Source organism: Hippocampus zosterae, chromosome 17, assembly GCF_025434085.1.
Source record: "Hippocampus zosterae strain Florida chromosome 17, ASM2543408v3, whole genome shotgun sequence".
Classification (NCBI taxonomy): domain Eukaryota; kingdom Metazoa; phylum Chordata; class Actinopteri; order Syngnathiformes; family Syngnathidae; genus Hippocampus; species Hippocampus zosterae.
Genome location: NC_067467.1, coordinates 8,256,435 through 8,272,330, shown reverse-complemented (window position 1 = coordinate 8,272,330; position 15,896 = coordinate 8,256,435). Strand labels below are relative to the sequence as shown.

Here is a 15,896-nt window from a genome sequence, read left to right as displayed (position 1 = left end):
GCAAGAGGGGGGGAAAAAAAGGGAAAGCATCAACCGAGGCGAGCCGTTTGCTTGTGAATCGAGGGACGGTGACATCCATGCGGGCTTCAGACAGCCAGCAGGATGTCTCAAATATCAATAAGACTTGCCAGCGCTATCGCCGCGGGGTGAAGTCAATGGGAGAAGAACAATCCAAGTGGGGAAATTTGACTCACCACCGGTAAGCAACTTAACTTGCTTTTCAAGCTTGACTAACTATTTAGGTTCTAAGTTTGGGTGCATTTGAAAAATATGGTGAATTCAACTGAAGTGATACAGTTGGGAATGAAAACATGATTTTCATCAAACCTCGAAAGTAGTGGTATGAGTCGACGAGTCAACTAGACGACTTTGTGTTGACGTTTAAAGCTCGAAGTCGACTCATTGCAAATCATCTGATTTTGGCATCTTTTTATTCCAACTGCGCAATTTATAGAGGATTTTTGATGCTCTGTGGAACAGCAAGATGTCCGGCAAAAACATTGTGACATGGTCTCTATTTTTGCGCGGAAACAGAAAACAAGCTTAAAAAAAAAGACGCATGTATTATTGCTTTTTTAGTTTTACTTATGTTGGTCTCATTAAAGTTAATGGCAGACGGATTAATTGTTCATCCGATTTAATCAGCTGATATTGGCTCTTTTAAAATCTGCAAAAATTGGCAGGACAAAAGTCATTCAAGCATCCTGACCCCCCAAAATCAGAAATAAAGTTTCCTGTTTTTCTCGGTTTTGTAAAATTAAATAAGGTAGCACAAAGTATCGCTGCCCTTAATTCATATTTTATTTTGTGCATGCTCAGAGAGCCAAAAAAAAAAGATTATTTCATTCATTAGATATTTTGAAAATTAATCGGCTGATTAATCAGTTATCAGAATTTTAATCAACCAAACATCAGGCCGATATCAAACATTGGTATCGGCCTAAAAAAATCCATATCAATCCGGCCCTAGTTAAGATTTAAAGTTACAAATGCGACTTATATTGCCTGAACAAATGGTATCCGTGATTGAGTGAAAGCATATAAGCCCTTTTAGCGAAACACACCCTTACACCCAATCCTGGCAGCGTGCAAATGTTGTCATTGGGGGCTTTGCGCTCTGGTGATTTGTATGAAAGAGACGAGTCTTTTCCTTTTTACCGACTTACCGAGGAATCTTTGCCCCTGGAGGTTAATAAAGCGTGAAGTGTAAAAAACTTCCAGAGATGGGATGAGTTAAACACCGTCATCGAAGCTTCATACGGTACTTTCTACATTTATTTATGTACATGTGGCTACTTTAGCAGAAGACTTTAATCTGCGGGCCATCTGCTGCCATCTCGTAGGGGCCATCTCGTGTGTCCAAAATGAATTGAAAGTGTAACAAGAGCTGAGCAAGACCTCTCCATTCAATTTAATACATACAATTTAGTTCAGTTACAATCCACCACGTCAAGGTAGGAACTAAATTTACTCTACAAAAGTATGCTCATCACAATTCATACCGCTCCCTCTCGATGTTGTGGATTCCAGTAAAGAAGATGATCAACAGTGGTTAAAACGAGCCATTGGTTGATTTGATCTGATAGTTCGGATGCAGAGGGGCGAACATCTTCGTCAATAAAAGTCTCCAATCAGACAGCAAAAAGTACTCAAAATTGATGTTTGAAGGTTTAAAATGAACGTGAAATCAACGCTAGTTTCATAAACCCGTCTATGGCGTTATGCATTGCGTATTAGCATTGAGCCAGAAGGACTAAATGTTATTTTGATACACAAAGTGCGATTCGCTTTGTTTGATGTTTAGTTTGACAGTAAAATTCAAGTAGGAGTGGCAAAAAATGGCTGAAAGAAAGCACTTGATATTTCTTTGAATTGTTCACAATCTGCCAAACTTCTGCTTGTTGCAAAGTTTTTTTCTCCCTGCTCAACACAAAAAAAAGAAAAAATTGATTAAAAAAATCACTTACTGAATGAGCGAATTCAGTGCATGTTATAATTGGTTCAATGCATTGGAGAATATTATTTGACGCTCATCTTAATTTAAAAATAAGCCTTTTCAAACGAAAAGAATAAATCTTTGTTAACTATTGTTTCACATGGAATTCTACAAAGAGGCTAATAGAAAACTTCTTAACAGATTGACAGAATCTCTGCAGTGAGTCAGTGCCGTTCACACTTTGACCTTCATAATGGATACAGTGCACGCCTAAGGGAGACTTGACTAATAGACATTTTGGGCTGCAATTAAAAACACCCTGACAAGAGTTGCAAATGCGAGAGGGAATCCAAGACGTTCACAATTAAAGCGAGACTGCAAACCTTCTGAACATCATCAAGGCCAAGACCTCACATCTCACCATTACATGCACATTATTTAATCCCTCGGTGCACCCCGCTAACTACTGACATGTACACTTTCTGTCATGAAGCTCAGCGACAGGAGCAGACACTCCACTCTGGGTCCACTTTTTCATTTAATGGCCCGAGGGGAGTGAGTGTTCAACTAGGCCTGAAATGTTCCAAATAAATTTAAAATGCTCTATAGGGTGAAGCGCGTTACAGCATTGTGGCACTTGATCACTTTAGGAGCAATTGAGATTGACAGCCCAGCAACATTTCAATAAAGTAATGGAGGGTCTGACAGCTTTGGTCAGATGAGCCAAACTCTGGTGGTCCTGTCAGAACGGGTACTGCCCCACATTTTTTGTTTTTTTGTAATATAATTTGATAAATTCCTAGGATTTCATCTTATTTCATGGGGTTATTGAATTTCATGGCCATGACTTTGTACTAATCTCACTAAAATCAAGGCGTTATATTATCATATTATGTTCCAAAATTATTAAATGAACTTCATAGCACTTTTAGTCCAACACTGGATGTGTATATATTTTTTGTTTTATAAAGGTAGCAGGACCCAAACGTTTTTGTGTGAAGACATATTTTGAAGCGTTCCAAAATAAATAAATGAATAAATAAATAATGTTGAAAATTATCACTCACTTTAACTTCAGCGAGCCCAGCGATGAAGCTTCACTTTGCTGCCCTTGTTCCTTACCCCGAGTATAAATCTATTCAGGCTAGCGGTCATCTGGCTAGCTGAAGCTAGCAATATGAGGCTATCATGCTCCTTTATCAAGTCAAGCATATGTGCTGGTTGAATTTTTTTTTCATCTTTTGTGTCATCAGAACATCCCGTAGGGCAGTCATGTCCAAAGTCCGGCCCGCGGGCCAAATCCGGCCCGCGGTCGAATTTCATCCGGCCCTCGGCGCCTGTCATAAAATCAGTGCCGTCTGGCCCGCAGGTTGGGCGCAATGGAACACGTGTTGCATTGACTGAGGTCTCGTAGACTGGTGAGTGATGTTTCATAGAGTACTGCTTCCCTCTAGTGGCTAAATGAGAAATAGCATTCACTAAATGAGTAATAGCATTTAGACACTAGAGGGCATCACTCACGAGTTAACAAGACATCACTCCATGTTTATATTGACTGATATGTCATATTTCAAATGATCCTTGCAGTTGTGGATATGTGTATTGCTTGTTCATTTCCCTGTTGTTCGAGTCAAAGGTTTTGTGACTATTGAAAAGTCATGGTGATACATTTTATGTTTCAAATCAATCAATTTGCACTCAGGAGACTTCTGTTTAAGAAAAAGTCAAGTGAATAAGCAGTTGCATGTGATATACCTGTTTCAAATGAACCAAAAGAAATTCTTAAGATTGTTGAAATTAAAATAAAAATGGAAATGTGAAACAAACTAGCTTACTAAAATTTGTTGAACAATATTGTTGTTCAATGTAAAGAATGTCAGCCAAGGTCGGCCCCCCGACATTTTACCACATAAAATCTGGCCCCCTTGGCAAAAAGTTTGGACACCCCTGCCGTATGGTGTTTCAGTGATGAAAGAGTTTTGGTCCAAATCCGAAAATGCCCATTTGAGCCATTTTGGAGGCCAAAGAAGTTCAGTGACGTAGGAATTTGTCGGCCTTTGGGCTGCCTTTAATGTTGAACCCTGTTGATGTAAGCTGGAAAATAAAAAACACAAACCTCGAGTCAGTCTCAAACCTATTGTGCAGAGACAGCAAGCAAATGAAAGGCGATAACGGGACACAATCAATGGCGCTCACCTCTCGGAGGTGTGAGCACATCCATCAGCCAAGGCGAGGACGACCCGGGAGGCCCGAGCATTATTGACAGCGAGAGGGGAACCTGCGGAGGGAACATTTTAACACATGGAACACTTATTTAGCTGCTATTGACGGGGAACTGGAAACTTTCAAAGTAAATAATTATACCACCATGTATTTGGTTAAAACAGATATATATAGCTACTTTCGAGAAATCCATACATTCACTTTGCCTCTGTCTTCCTGAAGGATAATGTTGATATAAACCAGTAATGCAAGAAAGGCTCCAAAACATGTGTACTTGTTTGGGTCTACATGTAACATATAAAACAAAAAACACTGCTTAGCATTTAGTCTGCTAGCTTAATGCTAATGCCAGCACATCATAGGAAACTTAGAACATTTTCAACAGCTGATATTTGAACAGATTTCCACATTCACTATCACAGTACTCGGTCATATATTCTTTATCTGCGCATCAATGGGCAAAGATGATTTGCAATATGAGGGAAATAAGCTAGGCACATGGTACAGTAGATTGGACCTGTGGGATTGCTATGATACATCGCGATGCATGCATTTGGCACAGTGATTAAATCTTTCTATGCGGTCGACGTCAATCCATTTCATAATTGACTTTTATTAACATGTTCTTTTGGAAATACTTCCATTAACATGTTAATTAGCATAGTGGGTTTAGACACCAATTACGGGTTAGGACTTCATTCAGGAATTAGCATAAATTAGCGCAATGTCTGGAGTTGAATCATGTGGGGTGATCAATTGATCTCTCTCTTTTTTTTACCGTATTTTAGAGATGACATTTCCAATAAATAAACGTTTGTACGCCACATGCCTCAACGTGTGCTATTTCCAATTAGAGAGAATTCCGATTTCAATAAGAGACCACGCCGACAAAAGCCCGCTCGCTCCCGCATCTTTAAAGCGCCTCTGCAAATTAATGAACAGAACACGAGAGGAGGAAATGATTCCTCCTGAGTTCTCTTGGGCAGATAATGATTCTCATCTTTATCAGCGGTTCATCTTCTAAGGTCAAGTGAAAGTGAAAGGGATGCAGCCCGCCCCCAGTGTTTCCAATTAAGATGAGAGAAAGAGAAGAAAGAGAGTGGCGCACTAGCGCCGGGCTGCATTTTACACAGCCGCTTCCCGGCCCCTGAAGTATCCGCAGGCAATAGAAAACAAGACGATTAAATTATGACACCTATGAGTCATAATAGACTCACCAGCCAAAGTGAGATGAATGCCGTCGCACACATTAGCACCTTCAGAACTGTGCTCGTTGCTTTGTGTATAAAAGACTGAAACTGAATTGATAAAATAGAGAAGTTACGTGTGCGTTTTGCAGGTGTTCCGGTCATAACTGGGTAACTGTCCCTTTAAGAAATGCTCAGGATTTTTTTTCATGACATTGTGACCAACATTTTGTTCAATAGTTGCAGAAATAAATAGTTTTGTTTCATATCGATTTTTAAAAATCATATTATGTTTGTGGTTGGATGTTGTCGAACATAATATGTCCACCCTCTCATATTGAAATATCAGGTCAAGTCAAGTCAACAGTATTTATAGAGCACTTTTGAACAGCCATCGCTGCATACAAAGTGCTGTACATGGAGCGATTTAACATACACAATAAACAGTAAGACGAATCGGTAATAAAGACGGTGGAAAAGCACCAAACAGTAAAATCAAGGACAAATCATGCTGAGTCGAACGCCAAAGAATACAAGTGGGTTTTGAGGAGGGCTTTAAAGATGGGCAGCGAGGAGGCTTGCCGAATGTTCAGTGGGAGGTCATTCCAGAGAGAGGGACCAGCAACAGAAAAGGCTCGATCCCCTCTGAGCCTCAGTTTAGTTCTTGGTACTTCTAACAAAGACTGGTCCACAGACCTGAGGCGCCGGGCAGGTGTGTAGGGGCGGATGAGCTCAGAGAGGTAAAGTGGCGCGAGATTATTTAGAGATTTGAAAACAAAGAGGAGGATCTTGAAAATAACTCTAAAAGGAATGGGGAGCCAATGAAGGGATGCCAGAGTAGGAGTTACTGTATATGCTCCCTCTTACGAGTACCAGTCAAGAGGCGAGCAGCGGCATTCTGGACCAGCTGAAGGCGCTTAATGGAGGACTGGCTGACTCCAAAGTAATCGAGCCGGGATGTGACAAAGGCATGGATTACTGTCTCAAAGTGTTCATGTGAGAGGAAAGGTTTTATTTTGGCCAGCTGTCTAAGGTGAAAGAAGCTGGATTTAACAACGGCACCAATTTGCTGATCGAGTTTGAAATCACTGTCCAGTTTAAGGCCCAAGTTTGAGACCGTTGATTTCAAATACAGGTGACAGAAAAACATTTCAGAAATTCAACATGTATTCAATAAGCAGAGCACAGTCTTCTAGCTAGCTGAATCACGTTGCTAACTGAAAGTCGAGCACTAGCTTACAGCGCTAACAGTAACCAAAAAAAAAATGTCCTCCCTGTCGGCAAGCTCACAAATTTCGCGATTTGGATTTATGAGGTAAATTGTTCGTTTGCAGTTCATTGATATGAAAAAAAAGTGGATGCTTGTCCAATTTTTAACCGCATATCATCAATTTAACACAATGGCCTTCAATTGTGACTTTTTTTTTGGTTGATTTTTCTGTCTCCTCTCATCATGTGTACTGGGCAGCCAACCCTAATGAAGTGGCCTGTGATGACGGACACAGACTAGCCTATTCACTGATGAAAACTGCATCGAGCATTAATCTCGGGGCGTGTTGGGGTGGGGGGGGGGGTGCTATAGATGCAGTATGTTGCTATTGCGTCCCATGTTGATGGTGGTGGAAGATCTATAAACACGCTGCGTCCGGTAACGAATTGGGTGGCAGGCAAAGAGGCTTACAAGGTTTTACAAGCAGGAGTGTGACTTTGAATTTCTGCCTCCTGACAACATGTCAGACCGGACCAACTTCCCCTCAGTAGGCTTGTTGTCATAACACAGGAGAAGAGCACCTCAACGCCAGCCTCCACCTCGGGGGTCCCATGCTAAGAAGACTCACAAGAGCGTCAAATAAAAATACCGGTACTTTCTGCAGCACTGAAAAATAGAAGACACCCCCCCCGGCCCCCAACTGCAAAGTGTTTGAAAGAGCCCTCAATCAGCTGATAGAGGAGGGTGGCAGTGGTGCGAGCATGTGCTTCAACATATGATTCAGTTCGATGGCATGCTGGCTTTTCATTCGACGAATATCGTAGCCCAGCCCAAAAATAAGTGGGGAATAAATTGCAAATGAATACCTCTTGATGATGGGATGGGGGTGGGGTGGAATTGGACACTATGCATGCGTCACCTTCAATGGACACTTCATTAGGTACACCTAAAAATTGATATTTTTAGTTCGTCACGTGTATTATTGGATTGTTGTTTGCTTTGGTGGAAAATGTTATGAAAAGTCCAATTCCTCAAGACTCCCACTGTCATAATAATATGGTGGACCATTCTAACATACAGAGTCGGGTGGAATAATTTTGAATAATAAAGTACGAGCAATTTTTCTCCCCAATTTGGCCATTTAATACCAGATTATTTTTTTTCTAGAAATCCTCTTTGGATGTTTTTTTTTTAAACAATCAGAAGAAATACATTAATCTTTATGAACACGTTGGAAAATCGTATATTGGCAATATCGAGGAAAACAAACCGTGCGATTTCGCGGACAGAATCACTTGATCCATTATTGGCTTTAGCGCTCTAAAAAGCCACTGTTATTCCCTCCAAACCAAACGGGCGCACAAGGCAGGGCACAACAAGCTATACCTCTGCTGCGGCGACCCACAGATGGATGATTTCTCCCGAGTCGGGCAGAGCTGCATTGATTCGGCGACGTCGGGCGGATGTCACACATGCACTCGACAATGCTCGATGACTTTGCCATCCCATTCCCATTTAAATTGCCTGTGTGTTTCCTGCTCTGACACCTGTTTAAATCGATGCCTTCCTCTGCAGGTCATGGACGCGGCGTGACCAGGCGCACCTCCGCCGCCTCTCAAATCCACTAAAATCAACACAATAATTGAAATATTTTCAAACTGATTACACCCAAGCCCCGCCGCTCGGCCGCCGGATGGAAGCGCATTGCCTAGTTGCCAGGGGGGGGAGTAAATCATCTTGCGTTATTTGATTTGGCTTACTGATATGAAACCGCGAGTCCGTCCATTAAATGCCTCGCGGTGCAGCACCTTGGGGAGGGACCGGCAGAGAGAGAAAACACAAAATAGTCAGCGGCAACCTTTTAAAACGGCATCTCTAACGTCCCTTCTCAGAGGGGACCTCTGCACAAATCTATTTGTTCCTGACCAGATAAACAAAGCTCAGCTTCCACTTTCATCAAAGCAGAACAAAAAAGACAGCATAATATACCAGACTTCTCGCTTCTATAAAGCGGCCAAGAGGAATCGTTGGCTCTATTTGGCCAATATCGCATCCCAGGAGATAATAGTCAGTCAAACACAATACCTTTGACTGAGTAATAAACTGCCAGAAAAGGTGCATCAACTCAAGCGCTGCAATTTAGCGAGTGCCTTCAGACATCTCTGTCGGGGAAAACAGCAATGCCCCAAAAAAGTGGTCAACTATAACAATATCATCGCAGCAAAGCACCGCAAACGACAAGTCCAATGAGACATTTTTGCTTGAATGAACTACTTCTCTGGCAGTTGCCAATCAAAAGTCAACATCGACACCGATTACATGCTAATCATTCATCGATAAATGGGCCAAAGGCGAAAAGTTTTTCATCCTCTGCGATCAGTCAGCAATGGCACGGTTATTGGATGTGTCTAAAAAGATGAGCCTCAGTTATTAGGCTTTTTTTTTTTAGGGGACTTTTAGCAGGGCACATTTTGATTGGCTGCTTGCAGAGTTGAGTAAATGCCTCTTTCTGAAGTTAATTGTCTCCAGTTAACTTTTTTCCCCCTCCTTTCTCAACCGGCAAAGAGGTGAGAGCACTTACAAATGGAGGAGTAGAACTGTGCCAGCAAGACAAAACATGGATTCCTGCTCTGTTGATGAATTTGTATTGTCCTGAAGAAAAAGAAAATGGTGCCAATGGATGCCAGTTAGCCTCAAGTACAACATCAAGTCTGTTCTGGAATTCTGTGACCTACTCAAAAGAATTGAGACAAAAGAAGACCGTTAACATTTATTTTTTGATTCCATCTTATCATAGCACCCATTTTGTCTTGTGTTGGTATTTTCGCACACACACGCAGTTAGCAAGATGTGTTGCGCTGTTGTGGGTGTGAACACACCACTTGATTCCTGGCTAATGGAAGCGAACCCCCCCCCCAAACTTAATTTGACTACGACAATTAAATCATAGACTTGATAATGCTGTGTGACTTCTCCAGCCCCTTCTTCAAGCTTGCTGATTACACCGGGGCCGCCACAACCCCTCCCATTTAATATTAATACTGCATTGAGGAGGATTTTCTCCAAAGACGTGTCAGACACTGAGAGGCAGCTCCGGCCGGCCTTGTCAAATGAGATCAGTGCTCGCCATAATGGGGAGGTCAAGTGGAGGGGCAGCAGCCTCTCCTCCTCCGTAGCAGGCCGACAAGCCCGCTACTGTTTCATGGAGGCGTACATAAAAGCACGACAAACGCCAGATTCACTTAACGCATGTCCAAGGTGTGCCGTATCGTTCAAAGAATAATTCCAAAACGGAAAAAAAAAAAGGAATACCGGTAATCCTTCAACTGGGCTGCCAATTGAAATAATCTACTTAGGTAACATTAGATTCAATCTTTTCTCCTGCCGACGCCATTTAACAAACTGCCTTGACCTCAGTTAGGAGATGATTCTGTCACCGTGAACATGCCGGCTAGCAGAAGAGTGCAGACTGCTCACAAAAGAAATTGGTTGAAAATGAAAATGGGGTGCTAGGCTTCAGCCTTGAGGATGTAAATGGATCAAGGGATGGATGGTTTGTACCCAGTTCCCTTGAGGGATTAAAATAGTATAATAACATATTTACGACTGTCAGCCTCGAGGCCACATGTAAACTTTTAAATTTTAGGTTGCTGAAAGTAAGACTTTTTGACTCGGGGCGGGGGAAAAAAATCATAATTGTTTTGTTTGTGGGAATGGAAATGATTTTTCACTTGATTACTCAAGGAGCAGTCAGTGAAATTTGGAATTGATCGAAAACGTTTATCTGTTCAGTGAAATCTCCTGGTGGATAATTTTTTTTTTTATAATAGCTACAATTCTTTGGCTTTAGCCTTCGGGCCCCTTTCAAACTATGTAGGAGGGCCATGAATGTAAGGGCCGACACACACTGAGCAATGCGGTGGAACCCCCGCAAGAGTTCACGAATGGCCGAGTCTCGGCTACCGGCTTTGCGACAAAACTTTGCAGAATTTTTGTTGTTGTTGTTGTTAAATAATTGACGCACCTGAATGTCAACATACCAATATAGCCTGAAGGTGCAGGTCTATATTTTCATTATTTGGCCTGAAATCCGTGGCCAGATAAGGTTTATAGCGCCACCTGTTGCTTTGGGATCTACTGCGCTCTCGATATGGACGCCGATTGGGTGAACGGTTTGTTTACGTTTGGACATAATGTACGGTAAACGGCGCAAGTACAGTTTAAAGTCGCCTCATTAGCCGGCCGTCAGGCACCGCTCGGCCAGGGTCGATAGTGCGGCGGGGGAGGGGGGGGTGGCCCACCCCGCTCGCGTTTAATTACTGGGCGGCACGTTTTCTTGCTCGTCTTCAAACTGTTTAACTGCTTTATTGGGCTGGCGCGTGGGGGCCATCTGGCCCTGCGAGTCCCCTTGAAAAAAAAAGCCGCGGCCTGACAAGCAAGAGATATGTCAATTCAGTCGTCGACACAAAGCAACATCTGCCGCGCCTGCAGCCCCGCTATTGTGCGGCCGTTTAATCTGTCCCCCTCCGCCCCTTGACGCCGCACAACAGTTCGCCGGTATTATGTTTTGCCACTCAATTAGCATTATCGTCCCGCTGAAATCGAAGCCAATTTACCTTTAATGACGCAATTGTTACGTGAGTGACAGCAGTCGGCGCCGCCGCTATCGCTAGATAAACGCCAGGGCCGCCCTTGTTTTCCTTGGGTCGGCGGCAGGGGTGGGGAACGCGGGTAAGGCGGGTGTGGGTGTGGGTGCGGAGGGGTGGGTGCCGCGCGGCGTCTTCGCCAGCCAATGACGCCGGGCCCCGGGTTCACCCCTTCGCCACCGACATTGTTTCCTCCGCTTTGCCAGAATCAGTGTGCTGGAAAATTGAGTCCAGATTCATTAGGTTTCCAGTGTGGCGCTCGAGTCAGTTAAATTGATACATTTCCTAACAAAATTGAAGTGCTATTGTGGCACTCGCGGATGGCTGGTGACCCCGCTCGGCCCGCTGAGCCGCCCGAGCGAGCTGATGGATCCATTAGACCGCTTAGACTGCTTATTCCTCTGCCTCCATCTCTGACTGACACTGTAAATCTGAACCAATTTCAGACCCTAATCACCATTACAAACCGCTTCCACTGTCCATTTGTTACTCCGCTATTCCAATGCGCTTCCTAGATGGCTTCCGAAAGACCCGTTTAGAGGCGGGCAGGGGTGGGGGGTGGGGGGGCGGGGGGCCCTATGCTTTCGCCCTGGTTAAATGGCTCATGACTGGCCCTCTTTTCCCAGAGAAATGGGTACGAGGGGATGGGGGGGGGGGGGGGGGTGACAGTGGAAACAAAAGGGGCCCTTGAATAATCCCCCCCCCCAAAAAAATAGAGCTGGGTTGAGGAAAGTGATTGATAAATGAATAAATATTAGCTTTAAAGTGTGATATTCTGTGAGATGACAGACAGGTCCCATTGGCGGCGATAGCTGGAGGGGGGGGGGGGGGTCCCTTTGAATAACAATCAATGTTACACCTCCAAAACATTTCCTCCGACCCTCGCTCTTCCTTTTTCTCTCTTTTTTTAAAATATTTTTTTAGCCCCGGTTTTTATCTACTCAGTCGACCGTGCAGCACCAGCGTGGCAACTGGAGGATATTATTTCCCTGTTGGCCACCGTCATATAACTCTGCTTAATATGCGCTCCATAATTTTAGAAAGTTGAATTATAACCTCCCCCCCACCCCCGAATATACTTTGCTTTATCTGTCTAACCTTCAACTTTGTTCAACTCTGAATCGGCGACTCGGAACAGGTGAAAAAAATGCGAGAGTCAAACCTAACATGTATTATTCATGGCCTTAAATCATCGGCGTTCAATTGAGGAGCTTTACTGTACCGTCAGAGAAGTGGCGAGTCGAGCAGTCTCCACGTCCAATTATCTGCTACACCTCGTATCCTCCGAGCGCACCGGAAACTCATTTTAATTGATATTGAGATGTTTATGCCCCTCGGAAAGCAATTAGGAGTTTCAATTAATCCCGTCTAATTTCTGGACATCTTGCTTCTCCGTCCTTGAGCGTCCGATGAATTCCCTCGGACCTCCTACCCCGAATTAGTCGGCGTCCAATCGCAGATCCGCGGCTGACCCTGTCCGAGGCATTGCAAGTCCAATTAAAAAAAACAAAACAAACAAACTGCAAGTGCAAACTTTGTTCTTTGTTGGTTCTTGTGTAGGTGCCGCTGAATTGGGGGCTTTCCATAATGTCTCCACAGGGTGCTTAAAAAAAAGCTTTTAAGTTACCAACACATCTATAGCAATCAATTAAAAGAGTCTTTCCACCGAATTTGATGTCGCCCTCGGGATCAGAACGGCAATACGAGTAAAAACAGGCCCTTTCCACTGACCCGATCCCACTCGCCGACTGCTCTTTGCATCCTTGCTTGTTTAACACATTTGTAGTCGCGTGAATAGTCAAGTATTTGCACCACCCGGAAAAATGTTTGCACACTGTCAGTGTGTATGACGTTTATGTCGGGAACATGGCTGCCAATGAGGAATACAGAAAATGAAAAAAAGATGCCTAACGTTTGGGGTTGCTTTAAACTAAAAAGGGCCAAAAAAGAAAAAAAAAAAATAAAGTTTTGTGTCATTGTTGAAAAGCGGTGTTGGGGGAGCTTGAAAAGAAAATATCGTCAACCCAAATCTTAATCAAGAAGATAAAGATTCGGTCGTCACAGCCTTAAATGTCATCAAATAATATTCCAATGATAATATCACAACGGGGCATTTCAGAGATAATTCATGCGTTCATTTTCTTGTTCTTAAACCTAAAGTACCACAAAAAAAAAGAACTACACAAAAAGTATCACTACCAGGCCCATCATGACTGTAGTGTAGTGGGTCTAAATGTTCTTGAAAATAATATCACTGCTAGTCAGTGGAATAAAGTTTGAACATTCACACTGAGTTTCAATATCAAAAAACATATTGCTCGAGTACCGCTCGAGAAGCAACGGCACGCGTACCACACTTGGAAAAAAAAACTTGTTCGCCACAATAGAAGATTATTTGACGCTATGATCTTTTTTTTTTTTTTTGTCGTGCGAGGCAAAAATAGATATCCTAGCCGGCTTCGGATATATGACGAAATTTCAAGCTTTGGTGCCACACTCCTTCACAAAGTTTTGTGGAAATACATTTTCTCACCGCTCATAACCAGGCAGCTTTTGTACGAACCCCCACTAAACCGGCCGATCAAACATGATTCCTTCATGACGAAAACGAACGGCCCACCACTTTATTTTGCCACCGGTGGTTCTCCTGAAAGCTCCCGCGTGGACATACAATGCGCAAGCGTCCAAAGCTCCATTGTACAACCCAGAATAAATCCTCGTTTCTCATTGCTGCCCTTGCAGTGCTCTTTACTCGCACAAGCAGTCACCTGCACGCCGAGGCAACAAAAGGCCTGCTTGAGGATTAGGGTGACATCATCTTAGCGCTGGTCTGCGAGGGAGAAGGGGGGGGGGGTGGCATGGCGCTGAATGGGCTTGAACCTGCTATGCCGCACGGAGATAACATTTGTCACCGGTGGCCTATTCATAGATTAGTGGACTGTCGCCTTTTCATCATATGAAATGGCTTTGGCACCGCCGCATGTTTATTTTACCCCCCCCAAAAAAGGGTCGCCGCCAAGGACGAGGGGGAGCATCTTATTCTTTTCTTCGAGAGTGCCGGCGTGTGTCGCCTGGCCTCCTCTGATGTCTCCGAGTGCGTGTGGCGGCTGTCAACGCCGAGGATTACCGACACATCCGACGCTGCTTGGTGGCGCTGGCGCAAGGCGATCCCGCGGGGAAGAAGCACAATGACGGCAGCTGCGCGATGGGACCCGACCTTCTTTTGCACGACACAACGTGGCCTGTAACCAATCAACCGCAGGTTCAAGTGCCCCAACTGGCATCGTGAAATGAACGGAGACCGTGAGGAGCCCTCCTATTGGTGCACGCCCGAAGGAGACGAGCTTTAAGCCGTGCATTGTGGTGCACATGCCCCGACTCTCATGATATGGTCACATATACTGTATTGTCTGGGAGGACTGAGAGGTCTAAGGTTTGATTTCCCCTGGGCCTCAAATGTATCTGGGCACCTCTCACCTTGCATTGTGACAAGAGAACCCAAGGTTGGAGTCCCCCAGCCCCAGCCGACGGAGCGTCATGCCCCTCTCTATTGTGACCGAAAGACTCCATGTCTGAGTTCTGTAACTGGCAGAGAGACATTCAGATTCCTGATCGTGACCAAAAGAAGCGAGTCGGGTCGATAGGCAAGGGCGGCTCCACATTGACTTGGGTGGAACTGTGGCCAAAGGGCCCGATTTTGGAGTCGGTCATTTGGCAGAGAGATATGGACGGCCCAAATTGCAACCAAAAGACCTCCGGTTCGAGGCTTTTAGTCGCAGAGTGATGGAGCCCAGGTATGAGTTGCCCAAGTGGAAAGGGTAGATAAGGGATGTCCGAGTCCGATCCTCGAGAGTCCCTATCCAGTCAGTTTTAGATGTCAGGATCATTATCAAGCTTTTGGAAAGTTTGCTCCGGTAGATGATGTGCAAGGGCAGCCCGTAGCTTTACCCAGCCTTGTAGCCATAGGACCCAATTTTTGAATCCTTCATTTGTCACCGAGATAAGTCTGGATGACCTGAATTGTCAAAAGACAACCAGGTTGGAGTTCTCGAACTGGCATAGGAATGTAGACCTGAATGTGCTGGGAACGAAGGACCCCATCTTCAAGTCCCCTAAATGGGGATGGGAAACATTCCACCTTGTGTCCAAGAGACAGCAAGTTTATGCACTCTTGCACCGCCGTCTTGTATTTTGACCGCAAGGTCTAAGGATTGAGTCGCCCAACCAGCAAAGGGACGAACTTTGACGAACCCAACTGGTCTACAAATATGATCCAAAAGACAATTCTTAGGTTTGACTTTTCTGACTTCCAAAGGCAAAAAGACAAGACAAGGCTCAACTCTACATTGTGACTAAACCATCCCACAACCGAGTCCCCCAAGCAGCCTTCACTGGTAACATCGGATTTCAACCAGCACCCTTGACTGAAGTCGACAGCAACAAAGTGCCCGTTTTTAACACAATGCGATCGGTTTGGCTGTGATTCGGGGAAAGCTCGCTGAGGTTAATCGTCACGCAAAGCGTGACATTCCTGAAGCAGCAAAATGCTCCGTCCATGGCAGCAAAGGCTCCTAATTGACTTTCTATTAGCGCTGCTTTCTTGTCTGACACATGGGACAATCTGACCAGACTGCCAGTCGGCGCAGCGTAACGACGTGTTAAAAGGTCATGATCATTTCTCGTATTGGTGCGGG

At 44.3% G+C, this 15,896-nt stretch overlaps 1 protein-coding gene across 5 annotated transcripts in view; it reads right to left on the bottom strand.

Annotated features, from left to right (window-relative positions):
* The window catches only part of micall2a (mical-like 2a), an 89,435-nt gene that overhangs the window by 6,719 nt on the left and 66,820 nt on the right, over positions 1-15,896 (bottom strand). For 4 of the 5 annotated variants that reach the window (XR_007959490.1, XR_007959488.1, XR_007959491.1 and 1 more), the window contains one exon: positions 4,133-4,214. The gene's annotated coding sequence lies outside the window, so the exon portion shown is untranslated. Of the gene's footprint in view, positions 1-3,899; positions 4,018-4,132; positions 4,215-15,896 lie in introns of those variants that run through there. The other variant, XR_007959489.1, reaches the window with a different exon arrangement.